Source organism: Corythoichthys intestinalis, chromosome 17 (genome assembly GCF_030265065.1).
Source record: "Corythoichthys intestinalis isolate RoL2023-P3 chromosome 17, ASM3026506v1, whole genome shotgun sequence".
In the NCBI taxonomy this organism is placed as follows: Eukaryota; Metazoa; Chordata; class Actinopteri; order Syngnathiformes; family Syngnathidae; genus Corythoichthys; species Corythoichthys intestinalis.
In genome coordinates, this window is record NC_080411.1 from 11,593,734 (window position 1) to 11,614,589 (window position 20,856).

Sequence of the window (20,856 nt, forward strand, 5' to 3'; positions counted from 1 at the left end):
TTATTTGGGTGATTCCCAGGTCACTTCCTGTTATGTAACTCAAAATAAACAGGAAGTGACTAGAGGCGTTCGAAATTTCCAATTCTTAGATTATTCGCGATTCGGCCGTGAAAGATTCAAGAACGATTCACAAACATCCAAATTCTGATTATTGAATTATACTAGAAAAAGCAGAACTAAAACACAGTCAGCGCGGTCTTCGGGACGCAATGAGGAATGGACCGAGAGTAAATATCATGTACAACTCATGCCGCTAGATAAAAAAACAATAACACCTGACTGCGGCCGACAGCTGCTTCAAACAACGCCCAGTTGCTCGTTGCTAAAAACCGTCTAGTAGTTGCAGTGTTGTAAACAGCCGCCATCTTAAAGCAGTAGACTTCTCTAGAAGGCTCTGTTGCAGCGAACCTAAATAACGTTTTATCTAAAATACTCCTAAATCGACAAAATCTTGACTTGAATCTATCTTTAAATGAAGAAACAGTTTTAAAACATTGACATGTCGAAAGTAGACAGAAGGGAAATTATGGAATAACGATAGCAATTTTAACAACTTTAACGGTTAATTCACATCATTAAATTAATTGAATGTAGTTTAAAGCTGCTGATACAGAATCGGGACTTGAGTATTTTATTTACTGTTTCTAACTGTTAACTTGATACTGAAATATTAGTTTGGTTTAGCCTGAGAGGACTTTTGAACAATTTTTAAACTAACACCACATTAAAGGCGCGGGGAGTCGGGGGGAGGGGTAAAATCAATCATCGATTTATAATCTATTTGGAGCCTCTGTATCGTGATCGTAATCGAATCGTTAGGTGGCCAAAGATTACCACCTCTAGAAGTGACCCATAAAATACCCCAAAATCAACAGGTAAATGACCTTAAATGGCCCAAAATTACTTTATTGCCTGGCATTGGCTGCCACTGATGGCCATAGACGTCCAATCTGTTTGAACTGGGAGGGTGGCAGCGATTGAACATTCACCCTCCCAGTTTAAACGGATTGGACGTCTACTAGTGATAAACACACAGCCAAAGAATGAAAATTGTGTTTTTCTATTTATTAGTGGCTCGTAGAATATCCTAGAATGATTTCCTGACCAATGTATCGATAATCGTTGTATCGCCATATCGTCAGATCATCGTTATCGTGAGCTTTGTATTGCAAATCGTATTGTATCATGAGGTACCAAGAGGTTCCAACTCCTACCCACCAGTGCTCCAGGCGGACCCTAAATGGGCGCATTTTGCCACATTCGTTACATAATTGTCTATAGATTTCATAATATAGCAATAGTCAAATAATATTTTCCTTAATATCGGATAGGGACATGGTCTGACAAAATTAAGCTCCTTCCATCACATCAGCATATTGTATGTAGTTATTTCGCACAAAAATGGCACCTAAGCACTAGGCCTGAACGATATTGGGAAAAATTATTGCTGCGATTTTTGGGGGGTTTGCAATATATTGCGATATTATACTGCGATATAAAAAAAAAAAAAGTATATATATAAAATATATATATATATTTATAAATATATATATATTTTTTAAAGAAATTTTTAAGATTTTGGATGACTCATCATGACCACAGTGTACAGTATTCGATCGTTTTTTGCCGTTAATAGGGACCTGAACCCGCAGTGATAAGTGAAAAAACACGAAGTAAACCCCCCCCCCCCCCCCCCCCAATTTTTGGTGTGTGTGTGTGCTCAATGTATTTATTCAGATCTAGCACTGGAAAGAGATACATATAAGACATGTTTTTTCTCACTTTTTCCCTCCAAAGTATGATTTTGAAAAATGTATATATTTTAATAAATGCTTTTTATGCATTTCAAATGTAATAATTATGATCAGTTTTAAACATAACTGTCCCACTAAATCATTTTTAAACAGGAATCAAGTACTGTAGTAGAAAAATGCTTGGCTTTATTAAATGCTTCTGTTTACCTAACATGGCTGTGACTCTTGGAGTGACATGTAGAAATTACAAACTCCTCATAATCACTTCTGGCGTTTATTTTATATGTCTCGAACATCTCCACATTCTCCCCCCACAGACACACACATTCATTCCAGCCCGCGCTTCTTTGCAGAAACTGTTTAACAAGTTAAACGATGATTGACAGATTGCTGCCCGGCTTCTTTGACCAGATCAAGCCATCATTAACTTTAATAAGCAAGGGCCGCAGTGACTGAGCGCTGGGAAAGGGGGTGAGAGAGGCTGTGCTAGCGAATGAAGCAGATCAAAGGTTTGTGGATTGGGGAAAAAAAAAAAAAAAAACTATCGCACGTCCTTGCGATGGGACTATTGCGCATGCGCACATCGCGATGGCGATGTTTAAACGATATATCATTCAGGCTTACTAAGCACTACTTGACAGACCAGGCTTGGACTCTGCATAGTAACAGCGAATAGGTAAGTTTTTCAGCAAATAAAAGGCTATTTTTTTCAAATATAGGTTTGTTATGAATGTGAATTGATGGCTCACAATCAGGACAACCTTATATTTAGGAGGGTCACACTGCTCAATCTGTAACCTTTCCCAATAAGCCAATGAAGTACAAAGTTTATTTCCATTAGATTTGCTATATTCGTTTTTTCCAAGTCATTTTGACCTCTGGAACAGAGGCCCACTGAGTCAATTGATCAATCCACAGCAGCACTCAATTCAGGCTGCAACATCACTCGCTGACAGATAGGTTAATGAAATGCAACTACAGTGGAATGATGGAATCCCTTAAGTCAAAGGACACTGCAAACATTTTTTTCCTCCTACAAAACAATGAAACCAATGTTTCAAGGTTAAAATCTTGCCAACGTGTACAAATAAGTTAAACCAATAAGTTAAAAAAATCACATGGTTGTTATTTACACATTACCACACTTTAAGAAATTATCAGTTGAAAAGTTAGTGTCAGATAAAAGTTAAAACTCATTTACAGATAGCTCAGAATGCATACAGACTGCATATTTTGCTATGTTTGAAATTATTTATGTAGTGGCATGTTGTGGATCAAAATATTGATATTATGATACCCAACACCAATATAGCATTGTTTTGTTTTGTTTTTATATCATACGGCTACTATAGAAAATGTTTTGAAGTGAAATGGACAGCTAAAGGTCTGATGTGCACACAATACACACAAACAATAGCTTTTGCATCAGAATATAAAGCCTTAAACTGTGTAATTATACTCGTTAAGCCATAATGTGTATTGATTCCAATTTATCCCAAAGCTAAGTGGCCTTTGACCTTTGGGCAACAACGTTATCTGACATGCTGATTTTTACTTCACCTTCCCCCTAAAATCAATTGAGTTGAAGAGGTTATGCAGCGTTACAAAAACAAAACTGATTTCATGCCACAGTCCTTTAGTTATAAAACCTCATCAGTGACCATTTGAAAGAGGAGTTATCTAGGTTTTGAACAGGCTGTTGCCTATGATGGATTGTGATATGTAATGCTGTAACAGCTAATCGATTAAGAAATTAGGTGTCAACAAATTTGATAATCGATTTTCACTGGCAGCTAGGAGTAGTCCCATTTGGGTCCTTGTTTGTGTGTAATGTGAAGCTGCGCGCGCGTGCCAGTTATGAGAACGAGAGGGGGTTCACTGCTACACTCAGGTTGAGTTGCTGAATCAATAATACTGTATTACATCCCTCCATCAGAGGACAGTAAATGAACCCAATTGTATTGTTCGTATTCCATGTTGGAGAGAAGTTACTACTTAGCATGGAGCCCAAGCTAGTTAGCGATTATGCTAATCAGTGTCTTTTCTGTGTCCGTTTGTATTGTGTTTTTGAGAGGCATATTAGCACTAGAGTTATTGTTAGATAGTAAAGTTGTCTGAATTCTTTTTATAAAGAAACCACACGCACAAACCCTTTCATATAACAGCTTAGAGCAGGGGTCGGATACCTATAGCCCGCGAACCAGATCTAGCTCTTTTGACGGCTGCATCTGACTCGCAGACAAAGCTTTAATTATTTTTTTTAAAAAAGTTTCGTTATACTCCTTTGCGCATTGCCCGAAACGGCGACGGTCACCGGTCATACGCTGTTGTTGTGCAGTAATGAGCAGACGTGACTTTTGCGCCGTATGTTAACTTTTTTAATGCTCCGACAACACTCGCGTACTTTGCACTAGATATCATCAAATGGCAACCTAGATGTGCTACGTTAGATTCCCCTAAGTCCCATGCCATTGGCTGCGTGAGCCCAGGGTGATCATGGGACACGTAATCCATATACTACAACCAGCGACGAGAACGCCGTTTCGCAGTAATTTTAGTGGAGAAGTGGGAAACATACATGTCGTTGTGTCTATCTATCTATCTATCGCATAGGCAACGCAGATGAGGCAGAGACACTGTTCAAGTGGGATTGCCGTATTTTGCTGTCAAAAATAGCGGCCGATGTGCGCATGTGTGTGAAGGAAACTTCTGTCGTCTTTAGTTTCGTTTTCCGCGTTTGTTTTTAGACATTTTAGAAACCCTTTTGAGGAGACGGCAAAAAGATAAAAAGACAAGGAGTATCGTACTTTTCAGCAGGACATAAACGCAGCACTGTTTTTTCTCTCGCTTTGGATGAGTCAACAGACGTAAGCTATTTCTCGCAGTTCAGCGTGATTGCAAGGTTTTGACTTGTTAAGAACATGTCACGCAAATAAACGAATCTCATTGGACGGTTGATTTTGTATCTTGCTCGAGAGGCCGTTAATGGGCTGGGTCCAAGACTATTTCCCACAGTGTTTGAAAAACACAGGCAGAATAGTCTGGCTGTGCCAGGCAAGGTAAGAAATACTCATTACTGATAAGCAACAGCATAACTACGTTATTAAAAAGAATTCAGAGACTTATTGTACTTTAAAGGTATTGAAATTACACAAAATGCATACATGACTTGGATTTTTAGTTTTACACATATTGTATGGCTATCACGTAATTAGTAATTACATTTAAAAATATGTGGTGTTCATGGCTCTGTCAGCCAAAAAGATTCCCAACCCCTGGCTTAGTCTCCTTTCAACACAAACTCCCATTCAATCCGTAAATTGTCATACAAGAGAGTGTCCTTTGAAATTGGATTTGGATTGTATTCATGAACAACTGTCGAACGATCGATTTTGTTGTTGAAAGAAAATAAATAAGGCGTTGACACTATTTATATTAGTGCTTTGCCCACAAAAAATAAAAATGTCAATCAGCAGCACTTTTTTTATTTGAATGAACAAGACTTTTGTCTGATTTGTGTACCGAGAAATTATTTTTATGTTTTGTACACAGAACCTTTATTTCAACAAGTTTTATGTACTTTAAGCCAGGGGTGTCCAAACTTTTTGCAAAGGGGGCCAGATTTGGTGTGGTAAAAATGTGGGGGGCCGACCTTGGCTGACGTCCTTTACGTAGAACAATATATTTAAGCAAATTTTAGCAAGCCATTCTGTGTGTCACATTTCCTTTAGAATTTTTTAAAATTAATAATTTCAACAATCTCGCAACTAGCCTTTGTGGCGTTCTCTTTCGACTCTCGGATTCTTGCAAAATACTGCTGCTGTGAAATTAAACTAGCTTCAAGTTGCTTCAATTTCTCGCTGCGTCTTGTCGTACATGTCAGCGTGTCTTGTTTGGTAATGTCGCCTCACATTGAACTCTAAAAACAGCGACTATCTCTTTACAAATGAGGCAGACACAAATGTTGCGTATTTTAGTGATAAAATAGTCCAATTTCCACCTATCCTTGAAGCTTTGGCCGTCGCAGTCAACTTTCATTTTTTTGTTGTTGATTGTCGCCATTTTAGAAAATTGGAAGGGTCACACGGGGTAATGTTGCTTAGAGTACTGCTGCCTTTTGGTGGGTAAATGAGGAGCAGCATTTAGTATGTAAGCTACTTCATTTTCTGGTAGCAGTACTGCTGACCAATTTATTAAGTCTGTGCGGGCCAGACGTTATTGATTTTATGACAGAGGCTGGGGGCCGGATGAAATTTGACCACGGGCCGCATTTAACCCCCGGGCCGCACTTTGGACATGTCTACTTTAAGCAGTACAGTTGTATGCTACAGCTAAGTCCGGAAGTGGTAATAAAATATTGTTTTTGAAGGAAATGGTTATCCATTTTGTCTACATTGTTACTTACAACATACCAAAGCGTAAAGTTAAATTGTGAAAGTAATTGAAAAAAGTGACATTCATCCAATTAAACGATTATTTAAAAAAATAATCGTTAGATGCAGCCATGCAACTACATATCACTGATATGTATACCATTGTCAGACAGGAAATACAGGTTGATTATGACTACAACGCATGTGAATTGTGACGTTTTATGGTGACAAGCTCACACTGGCATGGTCCGAGTTCACAAAGCATCACACGTGCTGAAAGGGTAAATATTTTCGTCCACATTTGGAAAAAAAGTCTCATTCTGAGTTTCTGACCTGAAGATATTCCAATGCATATTTGTTTGCTGTCATTGCTGCATGTCATCAATTGTGCCATTTAGCACCAAAAGTAGAGAATTACTTCTGATGACCCATGCTGTATAAATGCAGCCTTGCATTGGAAGCTGAGGGTCTCGAAAGAGTGACATGCCGTTGCACGAATGTACCATTCCTGTTAAAGTCATTGCGTTGTAACAAGAATCCAAGGAATGTTACAAGCATGAGAAGTCATATTTTTACAGCCGGTACATTTTAGGGAGATGATGAGATACGTTCGCCTTGTTGCCTGAAGACATTTGGAGCACTAATTGCCAATTATATGACATTAAAAACTATAATACAAAGCAAAACAATGCCCCTCAGTCTCCTTGTCTCCCTACTCTACCAAAACCACGCCCATATTGACAGAGCAGCTACATCTGTTAGCCACGATTTTTAGCATTCTGCCACACATTCTGGGCATGGAAAACACTTTTAAGTGTAGAACAATGCCGGTTTCCGCACACAAAGAATCGCCCGGAGGTAAAAGCCACAAGCGAGTGAGTCAAACCACGCTTAGAACTCAACAATGCAGCCAACTTTGCGGCGAACCGGCCGGCTAATGCTAACAACCGCAAGACAACAAGAACACACATTATGCGTTTAAAACCATATTATTAGACTGACACATTACGTCATCTCATGAGGAGACTCTAAACAGATGAAATCTAACACATAAACCTTGTTGTTTTGACTGACTGTTAGCGATGGAAACAACACCTACATGCACAGGTTTCTAATGAGATTAACGCTTACCCGAATTGAGAATGAGTCTCTGGAACCCGGGTTCACCCCCTTCTCGTATCAAACTCTCCGTTTCATGAGTGTGTTTGGTAGAGGGGAATAGTTAGAAATGTAAAAAAAGGGAGTGAAGGTTAGCTATGGAGTAAACGCCGACGTATAAACACCGGACGGGAGAAAGGGAATGCAGGAATGTGACGTCTAGTCCGGTTTGCTGGCAGCATTGACACGTGCATCAGAGGAGGTGCATCACGGGAAATGTAGTCAAATGACAGTAATACTAGATTGGTTATTAACTCATTGCACTCTGTTCTCGCCGCCGGTGGTCACGTGGTTCATGTGGGGAGTAAGTAGTTCCAAGCACATGTAGCGCTGTAGTGGTTTGCAATGGAACTGACAGCGGAAATTGTGACATTTATGGAAAAATGGATAACATCATGTATCCAAGTAGTTGTTTGATTATTGCATTATGACATATATGTAAGTGCTAGTTTTACATTTGGAGTGGCAGGCGACAACGGAAAACTATGTAAACTCTAACGCAGAAGGGAATTTTCCCATGTTGTAGAGTGAGCGTATCATGTTTATGTTAGCATGAGCACGGGAAATCGACTTTTACATTGAAACGCAAGATGATTTTGGTTTTTCTTTTTTCACAACTAGAATACTGTTTTTCCCAGAGAATGTCTAGATTTCCTTGATTCACCTAACTGTGGTAATATATTAAAGATAGCGTATAACAGATAGTGTTTAACATATTTTGTTCCCAAGTTCTAAGTGGTAGTTCCAAGTTTGTTTTGTCGCACTGACATACAGTGGGGCAAATAAGTATCTAGTCAACCACCAACTGTGCAAGTTCTCCAACTTGAAAAGATTAGAGAGGCCTGTAATCGTCAACATGGGTAAACCTCAACCATGAGAGACAGAATGGAAAAAAAAAACAGAAAATCACATTGTTTGATTTTTAAAGAATTTATTTCCAAATTAGAGTGGAAAATTAGTATTTGGTCACCTACAAACAAGCAAGATTTCTGGCTATCTGTGGCGGGGCTCTTGCTCCCAAAAATGGCAACCGAAGCAGACTGATGGTTTTTAAGTGTTTTTATTAACGACGTTCCCAACAAATAAACAGCAGTGTTCTGTGACAAAGTGATTATTTACAAAAGATACATTCACCATATTTACAAAAAACATTTATAGTATAAAAAAATGAAATAAAAAGGTCCATTACCTGCTCTGCACCACTGCGTGACTCCAAATGACTGAGGTAGGAAAGGTAGGTCCCTCTTTATATTGTCCTGGCCCCTCCCCTCCAGCCAATTAACTCCAAAAGTTCAGTTATCTGCTTAATAACTCCAGTTTGTTCAATATTGGCTTCGCTATAAATTAAAGAAAAATACAATAAACAAAATACTGGTACTACCATACCGAAAAAACATTTGGAAAGAAAAATAAATTTACGTGAGCCAAAAACTCAAGCCGCACGGTGACGTCACTCGCTGACGTCCCGCTCGCGACGTCATAAAACCAGGAAGTGAATGCGCGCTCTGTTTTGACAGTTCAGCACGTGAATGGAGGGTGACTACATGTGGAAATGTTTGTTAAGAGTGAGTACGGCATAACGATGTTGTGGCGGCAGTCTAGTGTGCACCCCAGACCTCCCCGTGTACGTGCGCACGTGTGTGTGTCAAAATGAATAATATTGTGTCAAAATGAATACTACTGATAACGCCGAGTCTGCCGTGTCTCACGCATTATATTGCGGACGCTGAGTTCCCCCCGGGATCTGACGGGGCTACTCCGTCACACTATCATATGGGTCTAACGAGGTCTAACGAGGCTCCACTTGTTACCTGTATTAATGGCACCTGTTTTAACTCGTTATCGGTATAAAAGACACCTGTCCACAACTCAGTCACTCACAACACGCCTAACTCCACTATGGCCAAGTCCAAAGAGCTGTCGAAGGACACCAGAGACAAAATTGTCGACCTGCACCAGGCTGGGAAGACTGAATCTGCAATAGGTAAAACGCTTGGTGTAAAGAAATCAACTGTGTGAGCAATTATTAGAAAATGGAAGACATACAAGACCACTGATAATCTCCCTCGATCTGGGGCTCCATGCAAGATCTCACCCCGTGGCGTCAAAATGATAACAAGAACGGTGTGCAAAAATCCCAGAACCACACACGGGGACCTAGTGAATGACCCACAGAGAGCTGGGACCACAGTAACAAAGGCTACTATCAGTAACACAATGCGCGACCAGGGACTCAAATCCTGCACTGCCAGAGGTGTCCCCCTGCTGAAGCCAGTACACGTCCAGGCCCGTCTGCGGTTCGCTAGAGAGCATTTGGATGATCCAGAAGAGGACTGGAAGAATGTGTTATGGTCAGATGAAAGCAAAATAGAACTTTTTGGTAGAAACACAGGTTCTCGTGTTTGGAGGAGAAAGAATACCGAATTGCATCCACTGTGAAGCATGGGGGTGGAAACATCATGCTTTGGGGATGTTTTTCTGCAAAGGGACCAGGACGACTGATCTGTGTAAAGGAAAGAATGAATGGGGCCATGTATGGAGAGATTTTGAGTGAAAATCTCCTTCCATCAGCAAGGGCATTGAAGATGAGATGTGGCTGGGTCTTTCAGCATGACAATGATCCCAAACACACAGCCAGGGCAACAAAGGAGTGGCTTCATAAGAAGCATTTTAAGGTCCTGGAGTGGCCTCGCCAGTCTCCAGATTTCAACCCCATAGAAAATCTGTGAAGGGAGTTGAAAGTCCGTGTTGCCCAACGACAGCCCCAAAACGTCACTGCTCTAGAGGAGATCTGCATGGAGTAATGGGGCAAAATACCAGCAACAGTGTGTGAAAAGCTTGTGAAGAGTTACAGAAAACGTTTGGCCTCCGTCATTGCCAACAAAGGGTACATAACAAAGTATTGGGGTGAACTTTTGGTATTGACCAAATACTTATTTTCCACCATGATTTGCAAAAAAATTCTTTAAAAATCAAACAATGTGATTTTCTGGGTCTTTTCCACATTCTGTCTCTCATGGTTGAGGTTTACCCATGTTGACAATTACAGGCCTCTCTAATATTTTCAAGTGGGAGAACTTCCACAATTAGTGGTTGACTAAATACTTATTTGCCCCACTGTATAAAAACACTTGTTTCCCAAAAAGTTTGGGTTTGTGGTCACGACTTTTAAAATCTATTTTCCAATTTTCTTCACTGTTGAACTTTCTAATGCTTATATATATGTGTTTGTACATTTTCCTTTTTATTTTATAGACTTATTTTGACTTGACACACAAACAAATGACATTTAACAAATATTTCCTGCATAACTTAACTAAATTTTGGAAATATAGCCTCTAATTTAAGCAAAACCACACCTATACATCTTTAAAGGCATTTTTCATTTAGTCCCCAAGCAACACAAAATGATTACAAGACAGGAACGAAATTTTATGATTTTTCGCAACATGGTGTAATGTATAACAATAACAACTTATTACCCTTTGATAAAGAAAATCACATTATTTATTGAACAATTGGTGAAATTGGTGTCAGTGGCCTGTGATGGTTGGTTGTGCAGCATGGTTTCCCCAAGGACCAAGAGCAGCAGAAAAATGGATGGCAATGGTCAGTCATCAAAACATGAAATAAAATGTTTTTTTTTTTTTTTTTTTTTTTTTTTTTTGCTATTTAACAATAGGCTTAGTGCCCACAGCCAGCAGTCACCATCAGCAGGCACCAACAACAGCTTGATCATGAACTGGATCATGAAAATGTAACCTAAAAAAAAAAAAAAAAACCATTAAATAATTTTTTTTATTTAAAAAAAATGTGTCTATTGTTTGTTGGCATCACTTTTCAGTCTATCACATCTCTGAAATATAATCATGTCAAACATTTTGGTGTAAAGAATACTCTTTCATGAGGGGATACCTTAGTTCAAAGCTTACAAAATCGTCCTAATAAGCACGTGAAAACCGGTAGTCTACCAATACTCACAAATACAGATGAGTGTGTATGTCACAAACGGCCTCTGAAAGAGTTGACAATTTAAAAGAGGTAGTGACTTAATGAATTTATCCCTGGCAATGCATTCCTAGTTAGCAGACTCAGCTTAAAAAGTAGGAGAAAATCGCTCATCCACCAAGATAAAATATATGTATAACTATGCCACGCACATACAAATAAAGCTCAACATATGCATCATAAAGCGCCTCTGATAGAATACAGACTGTTGGAAATTCAAAAGGGATCGTTTTTTTTCATCAACTTACCTCCGAATATACTTGACAGCCAACCATTCGTATGAATGCGTTTCGCCCTCGTCGAAGCCATGTTTGGAACTACCCGTGGCTCCACTACCCGAAAAACCCGGAAGTAAAATCGTATAATGGACCACGATGGGAGTGTCGTAAGACTCTTAATATATGGCACTGCAATAGAGGTCCAAACCATTTGAACTGAGAAGCTGCCAGTGGATGATCATGTTTCAATGCCATTGACGGTGATAGACATCCAATCCATTTGAGGTGTCAGGGGCTGACAGCGAATGATCGCTGTCAATGTTATGTATCCAGCGATTCCCATTGTAAATTTGAATTTGTAAATATTCGTTTTATTTAATCAATTGCCTTGAAAATGATAGATGTTCAATTCTTTTAAAATGGGAGGAGGGGCTTTGAATCCTCATCTTTCAGTGTCATTGACGACCTCTTCCATTCCTAATGAATTGGACGTCAAGCACTGTCAATAGCAGCCAGTGAGTTATTACACAATTTCAACCAATGTTAGGAACATTGTACATTGTAAAAAAAATATATATCAATTTTTTTACGTTTCTGTATTGTATAATTTAAAGTCATTTGGAACGCGCAGGTGTACCTAAAGAAGTGGCTACTGGAGCGTAATAGGAAAAATATGCCAAACATCCTGCATGCCACAATTCAAAACTACCTTTACAGAAAAAAAAAGAACGTAATTATGACCCCTTGTGGGTGTTGTGAAAAGTGATTTTTTTTTTTTTTACAAAACTAAGGAAACCAAATGACTAAATGAGCACCGTGAATTTTGAGGCAAACAGGGTGGCCATTTGCTTTTAAAAAATGAAGCGAGCCATTAAGATAGTATAGCCCCCCCTTCCCAAAAAAAAAAAAAAAAAAAATGCTGGTATATCAGCACTCATAATATTCGTTGTCAGCAAATTAATATCAGCCACTGCAATTCCTTATGTATTTTGTAAAGCTATTCATTACATTGGTAGTGTTGTGTGAGCTAAATTAAAATCATTCAGGTCTACAATAATGAAATATTAGTTTCGTATTTAACATTATTTTATAATCATGATTAAATATCCTTCCCCCCTGCAAGATTAAGCAAATGCACTGAATCATCTATAATAATCTCCTTGCAAATAAAACTTTAAATTAACCCTAATGGCAGCAGTTTGAAGTGAGCACCTAGTAATTGTAACATGACATACCAAATTTACACTGTATATACGGGAAAAAATTTTATAAATTGTCCAAACTTATTTTTCATTTTTCATGTTTTTCTACTTTTTATGGAATCAAATCTAAATTCAATGAAATTCCATCTCGATTTCAAGAATCAGAATCGAACTGAATCGTATGCTAAAGAATCAAAATCGTATTCGAATCGTGAGCGACTCAATAATGTCTAACCCGTACTCAGAACAGCTAATGTGCAGGCATGAAAATGGGTCAGGAGTTAAAAAGGCGAGAAGGGTGTGGACGAAATATGTTCCAGGACACTGTACAACCCAACAAAATATTGAGCTCTGTCGACCCACTCTGTTTCAGTGATCTGCAGGAGGCACCATACGATTCAATTCGATTACGATTCAGGGTGCTACGATTCGATTATTGAACGATGATCACGGTATTGACGATGATCACGTTTATCGATGGATCATACATTACTAATTAATAAAGTAGCCAAACAAATGTATGTCCATTATTTATTTAAAATATCCTAATGATTCAACAGGAACGATGGAAACATGCCCATACAACAAAAAGCTGTCCTTAAACTGCCTTTTTTTTTTTTTTTTTTTTTTTTTAACAAGAAAGTGCAAAATCATTAACCATTTTAAAGACAGTACTTATTCCTCAACACGCCTATACAAAACAAGATGCTATTTTTCGCAAGAAAATGCAAAAACATTAGCTGTTTCAAACAGCAGTACTTATTTCTCTCAACAATACAATAAAATTTACACTGGTGGAATGAATTCCACATTTTCTGGGAACAAAGTGTCTTCAGAAATAACACTTCTTTTAACCAATATACTTTGTTTTCATAGATTTCTGTACAATTTCGCATGTTTGTAGTGTTACCGCTGTACTTAATCCTGGTTGTACACGTTCTGCATCTAGAATAACTTTTGGACACCACCAAACAACGCACAACTTGACATGGAAATACATAAGCGAAGTCACTAATTAGCAGGGCGCTCGGCGCTAACTAGTAACATCTCAAAAACAACAACAATAAAGGCTAAACAGCACAAGAGGGTTCGTGTCCTCACTAGGGTTGTTCCGATCATGTTTTTTTGCTCCCGATCCGATCCCGATCGTTTTAGTTTGAGTATCTGCCGATGCCGATATTTCCCGAGCCGATTGCTTTTTTTTTTGCTCCCGATTCAATTCCAATCATTCCCGATAATTTTTCCCAATCATATACATTTTGGCAATGCATTAAGAAAAAAATGAATAAAACTCTGACGAATATATACATTCAACATACAGTACATAAGTACTGTATTTGTTTATTATGACAATAAATCCTCAAGATGGCATTTACATTATTAACATTCTTTCTGTGAGAGGGATCCACGGATAGAAATACTTTTGACTTTGTATATTGTGCCTAAATATTGCCATCTAGTGTATTTGTTGAGCTGTCAGTAAATGATACTGTAGGCATGCCCAAATGCATGATGGGAAGTGGAACCATGACTGTGCGTAGTGCTACCAATTGATATATCTTCTCTGCGTTGGGAAATAACATAAGGAGTTAAGAAAAAGATCAGTGCTACTTTGCCTCCCCACATTGCTGCCCATGATATTTCTAATCATAGGGAGAGGAATTGTAAGGCTTTAGCCAATTACAAAAAGGCTCCAAAGGCTGCCAAAATTCACTCTACTCATTTTACGCTGCCTTTTACCTCTCTATAGAGGCAAAACGGCGCCATTACAGATTGAGCGCGTCAATGCGTGAGTGGGTTGTGCAGCGCATGCATTAAATGCGTTAAATATTATAACGTGATACATTAAAAAAAAATTAATTACTGCCGTTATTGGGATAAATTTGATAACCCTACCTTAAACCTAAAGACTCTGGATGAGTGTAACATATTATATCTGTAACGTTAAATACAATTAGAAAACAATTCAATGAAATATATATATATTAAAAAAAGGTATGGCCGATTCCGATACTTTGAAAATGACGTGATCGGGTCCCGATCGATCTAAATAGAATAGAAAACATTTGTTTTATATTGTAGCTGCTTGTGTATGGAAACTGACTTCTGTCACTACAGTTTCTTTCTCTTTGCCGCTGAGCCCTTCCGCCGTCATGAAGCACTCACAGGCGGACACATTTTGAGCATCCTGTCCTTGAAAGACCAGTATCTGCTGGCAACAACAAACATGCAAAGAAGTCAGGCCTGCATGCCACTTGTATCACATCCATATCACATTACAGCCTCTCTGCTGGGATTTTGTGTGTGTGTGTATACTATGACATATCTGCAGATAGTTAGCGAAGTGCCTCAGTATACAGTTGTTTATCAGGCATTGGATGCAGGCTTGCAGCGCTTCACTTTGGCGTGTCTGTGTGGGAAGAGACCACAGACGAATGGCACAGAGCCATTTTGTTGAGTAACAAAAACAATGTTAGATTTGCAGCCAGTAGGTGGGGGCAGCACACAAATCATAAACTGAGAGATAGCGCCGACCCGACGCTCTCTATATAATACAATACAGCATACATCAGTGGGTGTCAACTCATTATACAGTATCGTCATCATTATAAAACACGTGGCACGGCAAGAGCAGCTTCAAATCAAGACTGCCACCTACTTAAATTTGGGACTAAATATTGTTACGTAATTTAAAGATTATTTTAATGTAATCCCCACATGCAATGAAATGTGAAAACATTGTAAAAATGTAAAGGATGTAACAAAAATCAAGTGACAACGTATAGGTTGGGATTGATAAGTGAGAGTGATAAATTGTGATATAACAAAACTGGCACGAGGCCATAGGCGGAGTTTGACTTTTGGGGCTGGGGGGGCACAATATGTTGATGACCCTGAAATTCAGTGTCAGCAATAAAATTAACTTACAAGAATGTTTATAATTAATAAGTTGAAAATGAGCGTTTTTGTTTCTCATCATTCTTGAGGGGAATTCTAAATCAGGCTGCTTAGGACAGCTATACATTTCGCCATGATCGTCATCCATTGAATAGCCTATGGTACGCCTGCTGGCGTCGTCAATGGTCACTACAGTGCACATCTAATTGAAAGTCATCATTAGCTTAACACATTCACTGCTCATTAGTAAAAAAGGGAAATTGATATTTGTAAACACCTATTGACGGCAACAGATGCCCAATCAATTTCAACATGGACGGTCAATGTCACTCTCCTCGTTAAAACGAATTGAGCTGATCCAAACGCAGATGAGCAGAATAACATCGAACAATCGCATGCACTGTGAATTCAGGTAAAAGTTGCACACACAAAAACTAAACTAAAATCCACATAACACAAATATAAGCACGCACACAACATTGTGGCGCGACTGTGGCAGTCTACTGGAACCAGAAGTCAACCCAATTTAATTTTTTGTGAGATCTAGGGCTGCTGCTATCGATTACTTAGTTAATCGATTAATCTATCAGTAAATTTGCGTAATCGCATAATCGGATTAGAAACATTTAATGCGTTGCAGAACAAATTTTAGGGATACATAAAACAAATATACCAGTGTTTATGCTTGAAATAATAATTATTTTGGCTTTCTAAGATTACGCTTTTAAAAGAGCATAAATGCGAATACAAAATAAAATTCATGTGTGTTTTTTCAAATTATACAGAATTGCGCATTCATTTCACAAGAGCAATAAATGTATTTAAAAATGAAATGCTCCATGAGCAGCGACATCAAAAAATTCATAGACGTTCCCTAATAAAATCCTGATAAATTTTTTTTTATACAAGTATAACAAAACTTAAAATTCCCAAATTTTACACTAGATGCACAAAAAATCACCAAATGCAGAGATAATCACCTATATTTCAATCGCAATATTTAACATACATAAGTTTTTGCCCAAAATAGCAACTTATTATTATTATTTTTATTTATTTTTTATTAAGTGCAAGTTTTCAACAGCTAATAAATCACTCAATTTTCACATCAGAAACTTAATACTTGAGGACAGCATGCAGAATCATCTTAATTTTACTCAACAAAAGCAAAATTTGCATTTTTCTATATACAATCACAACTTATTCAGGTTGAATTCCACTATTGTGCAGAGATACAAAATCCAACATTGCGGCTGTAAGAAGGAAAGAAAAAAAGCTTTTTGAGTAGGAAATTCTTGCAAATAAATGCTTAAAGTGTTGAATTTCTATAGATATGAACGCAAAACAGTCTAGATTCTTGGTTAAAAGCATCATTTAACGTAAATATTTCAAGCCAAAGGTACGGTATTGTTTAATCTAACATGGCGGCTGTCACGGAACAAAGAGCTTTTTAAGTTGAAAATTCTTACAAATAAATACTTCAATTGAGGAATTTCTGTAGCTATCAATGTAAAACAGTCTAGAATCTTGGTTAAAAAAAAAAACAGGCAGTTATCATTCATTTAACGTAAATATTTCAAGCTAAAGTTAGGCTAATTTTTTTTCATTCATTTTATTGTATTCACAACGTTTCAAAGTGCATGCATGGTGCGAAAACTATAATAATTACCATGAATCCTCGACCAAATCCCTCTTGAGACACTCCTGTCTGCTTGTATGCAGTAAAACCTCCGTCCTATTTCCACCTAAATCTGGCGTTAGAACGCAGCGTGTTTGAGTTTATCACAGTGAATAGTGAAAGCCACTTCAACGCTCTATGTGTCGGCCCTCTACAAGAAGGCGTGGCGCAAAGTCTGTGGGAGTTGTCTTGCCAACTGATGGTGGAGTCTAAGCTTGAATGCTATAAAATGCAAACTTAAAAATTTTTTGTTTTCAAAAAGCTCTTAACAAATCGTCCAAACACATATTCCCACAAAAAAATCTAAACATACTTCCAAACCAAATAACTCATGCATAAACAAACATATTAGCTTAACACAAAAACTTACAACCTTAAGTTGGTCGTAACAGGGAGCAGGTGGAATCAGCCATGTTAGATGAGTTATGAAATATTAACTGTTACCACTAAAGATGTCCTGATTGATCGGGATGCCGATCGATTGGGTCCGATCACGTCATTTTCAAAGTATCGGAATCGGCAAAAAAATATCGGACATGCCTTTTTTAAATATATATATATTTTTTATTTAAATCGTTTTCTAATTGTATTTAACGTTACAGACAAAATGTCTTGCACTCATCCAGAGTAGTTTTGGCTTAAAGTAGGGCTATCAAATTTATTGCGTTAACGGCGGTAATTATTATTTTTTTTTTAATTAATCACGTTGAGTAATTAACGCATGCGCTGCACGAGCCACTCAAGCATTGTCGCGTTCAATCTATAAAGACGCCGTTTTACCTATAGATAGCGCTAAAAGGCAGCGTATAATGAGTAGAGAGAATTTTCACAGCCTTTGGAGCCATTTTTTATGTGGCTAAAGCCTTACAATACCTCTCTCAGCAATTAAAAGTAATGTGGGAGGCAATGTGGGGAAGAAATGTAGAAGTTGATCATTTTCTTAACACCCTATGTTATTTCCCAACGCAGAGAAAATATATCAATTGGTGCCCCTACACACAGTCATGGGTGCACTTCCCATCATGCATTTGGGCAGAAGTTAAATAGTTGCCGTATCATTTACTGAAAGCTCAACAAATACACTAGATGGCAATATTTAGTCACAATATACCAACTCACATTTATCCTTTAAGAATTACAAGTCTTTCTATCCGTGGATCCCTCTCACAGAAAGAATCTTAATAATGTAAATGCCATCTTGAGGATTTATTGTCATAATAAACAAATTTTTACAAAGTTTAACAAAATTGTATTCATTTTTTTGTTAATGCGTTGCCAAAATGTATATGATCGGGAAAACTTATCGGGAATGATTGGAATTGAATCGGGAGCAAAAAAAAAAAAAAAAAAAAAAAGCAATCTGATCGGGAAATATCGGGATAGGCAGATACTCAAACTAAAACGATCGGGATCGGATCGGGAGCAAAAAAACATGATCGGAACAACCCTAGTTACCACTAAAGGGCAGTGTATCCACTCAAATCCATAAAACTAAATGCCACACTTTCAAAACAAACCATTACAATGTCACTCTAATTAAACGAATCCCGAAACAGCAATAAAATAAAATTATAACTAAAATAAAATGAAAAAACAGGCAGTTAACAGGCACTCAAATCCATATAACTAAATGCAACACTTTCAAAACAAACCATTACAATGTCACTATAATTAAACAAATCTCGAAACAGCAACATTTGAATTGCTCGAGCACTAGTGAGATCCTGTAACATGGTCCAAGTGTTCTTTTGCAAAAGACAAAATATGTGGTAAGATCGTATTAGCGAGCAATTGATGCAATGACATTATGGAATGCCCTGATGTCCAAGTGACTCCACGTAATTTGTTAAAAACATGCAGTAAGTCAAAACCTGCATCCGCACAACCTTGTCGAGCAATAGCATAGACATTCATTCATTCATTCATTGGCTTTCCTAATATGAACTTTGTCTCCACAGTTGGAAGCTTCAGGTCCAAAGCTCTTGACACCCGGCAGTCGCCATCTCGCTGAGCAAGTGCGGCACAGTAGAGATGCCTTGGTTGCGTGTATGCACGCTGAGCACCCGTTGAGTAGGTGGGTCTGTGGCAAGGCAGTGGGAGAGGTGGCAAAGGGGCAGATGGAACACAGAGGGAAGTTCAACCGGCAAACACGCAATGAAGGAGGGACGGTGGAAGGGAGGGTTGTGATGGCGGATGCATGAGGGAGTTGAGGCTCTTGGGGTGGGGGTGAAAATGAAATCAGGTGTAGGGAGGACTACAGGAAGGGAGGATGGGAGCAAGGATACAGGATGGGAGAGGTATATTCATGACCTTCAATGCTTGACAAAGAAAATGTTGTAGAGTGGTCCCCGGCATAGTCACGGTTTGGCATTAGCCAGTTCTCCATTATTAGAGGCAAAACTCACCAGTTTAGGTATGTCAAGTGCTGCAACGATTAGTCGATTAACTGGAGTAATTCGATTAGAAAAAAGCTTCGAATAAAATTTTGCTGTTTTGGGGATTAGTTTAATTAGAGTGACGTTGTAAAGGTTTGTTTTGAAAGTGTTGCACGTAGCTTGATTAATTTAGGTGGATACACTGCCTTCTAGTGGCAACAGTGAATATGCCATAACTCATTTAAAGCAGGGGTCCCCAACCTTTTTTGCACCACGGACCGGTGTTATTTGGGTCTTTTTTTTCACGGACCGGTGTTCTGACAAATTTTGCAACCCATCAAAAACTGCAACGATGCGGTTCTGCGCATGCGCGTAACGTTAAACATAGCTGCAAAATGCACAAATGCAGCGATTCCAAAGTAAACACTACAAACTTTCTTGAAAGAAAGGAATATTAACTTACGTTTGATCATGGAATGACTTGTAGAAAAATTCTCCTCAGATATATCCTCAGGATATTCCAGAATGACTTTAATTCAGAACCTCGGTAGAGTTGTTGTCTCAAATGTACGTTTAATAAGGTCGCCGTCATTTGCGATCTCTGTTTATTCTCAAACGGGTCACGAATCCACTCCTTCGCAGTTCGTGGGTCTTCGAGGTTGTAGGCTCGTCAGGTGCCCTTTTCGCCGTAAAAATATCTCCAAGGACGTCTGTTTTCCAGTTATCTTCGCTCGTGTGGGGGCTAATTATTTCCGGGAGCAAATGTGCTGCGCCCGCGGCCTAGTAATAAGTTATTATCGAGGACAAGCGCACATAGATATATTATATACACAAACAAGATGTACTGCTAGCAGTCCTATCAATGGACTTCTATGACAACATTCTAATCTACACTGTAGTATTATATCTAGAGTAGACAGAGATATTGGTGTGTTAAGCAGGGGCACAGGGTTAATTCGGCCAGAATGCGGTCGTTATTAAATTATTATTTCTGTGCGGCCCGGTAGCAAATGCGCCACGGACCGGCGCGGTCCAGCTGCTCCCTGTCAACTCATTCACTCCCAGCCATTTTCACTGGAGCAAGGCCCTTCGCTCCCCGCAGTTTTACTGGATTTCGACTGATTTTGCAAGGCCCACAGAAAATTCTGTTCTATTGCTATAAAAACATGGAACCCACCAAAACAAAGATTAC

At 38.5% G+C, this 20,856-nt stretch overlaps 1 protein-coding gene across 3 annotated transcripts in view; it reads right to left on the minus strand.

Annotated features, from left to right (window-relative positions):
• Nucleotides 1-20,856, minus strand: part of ctif (CBP80/20-dependent translation initiation factor) — a 197,518-nt gene that overhangs the window by 95,104 nt on the left and 81,558 nt on the right. Inside the window, exon 1 of one of the 3 annotated variants that reach the window (XM_057818175.1) lies at nt 7,259-8,022. The exons of 1 other annotated variant lie outside the window; for it this stretch is intronic. The gene's annotated coding sequence lies outside the window, so the exon portion shown is untranslated. Of the gene's footprint in view, nt 1-7,258; nt 8,023-20,856 lie in introns of those variants that run through there. One more of the 3 variants, XM_057818176.1, reaches the window with a different exon arrangement.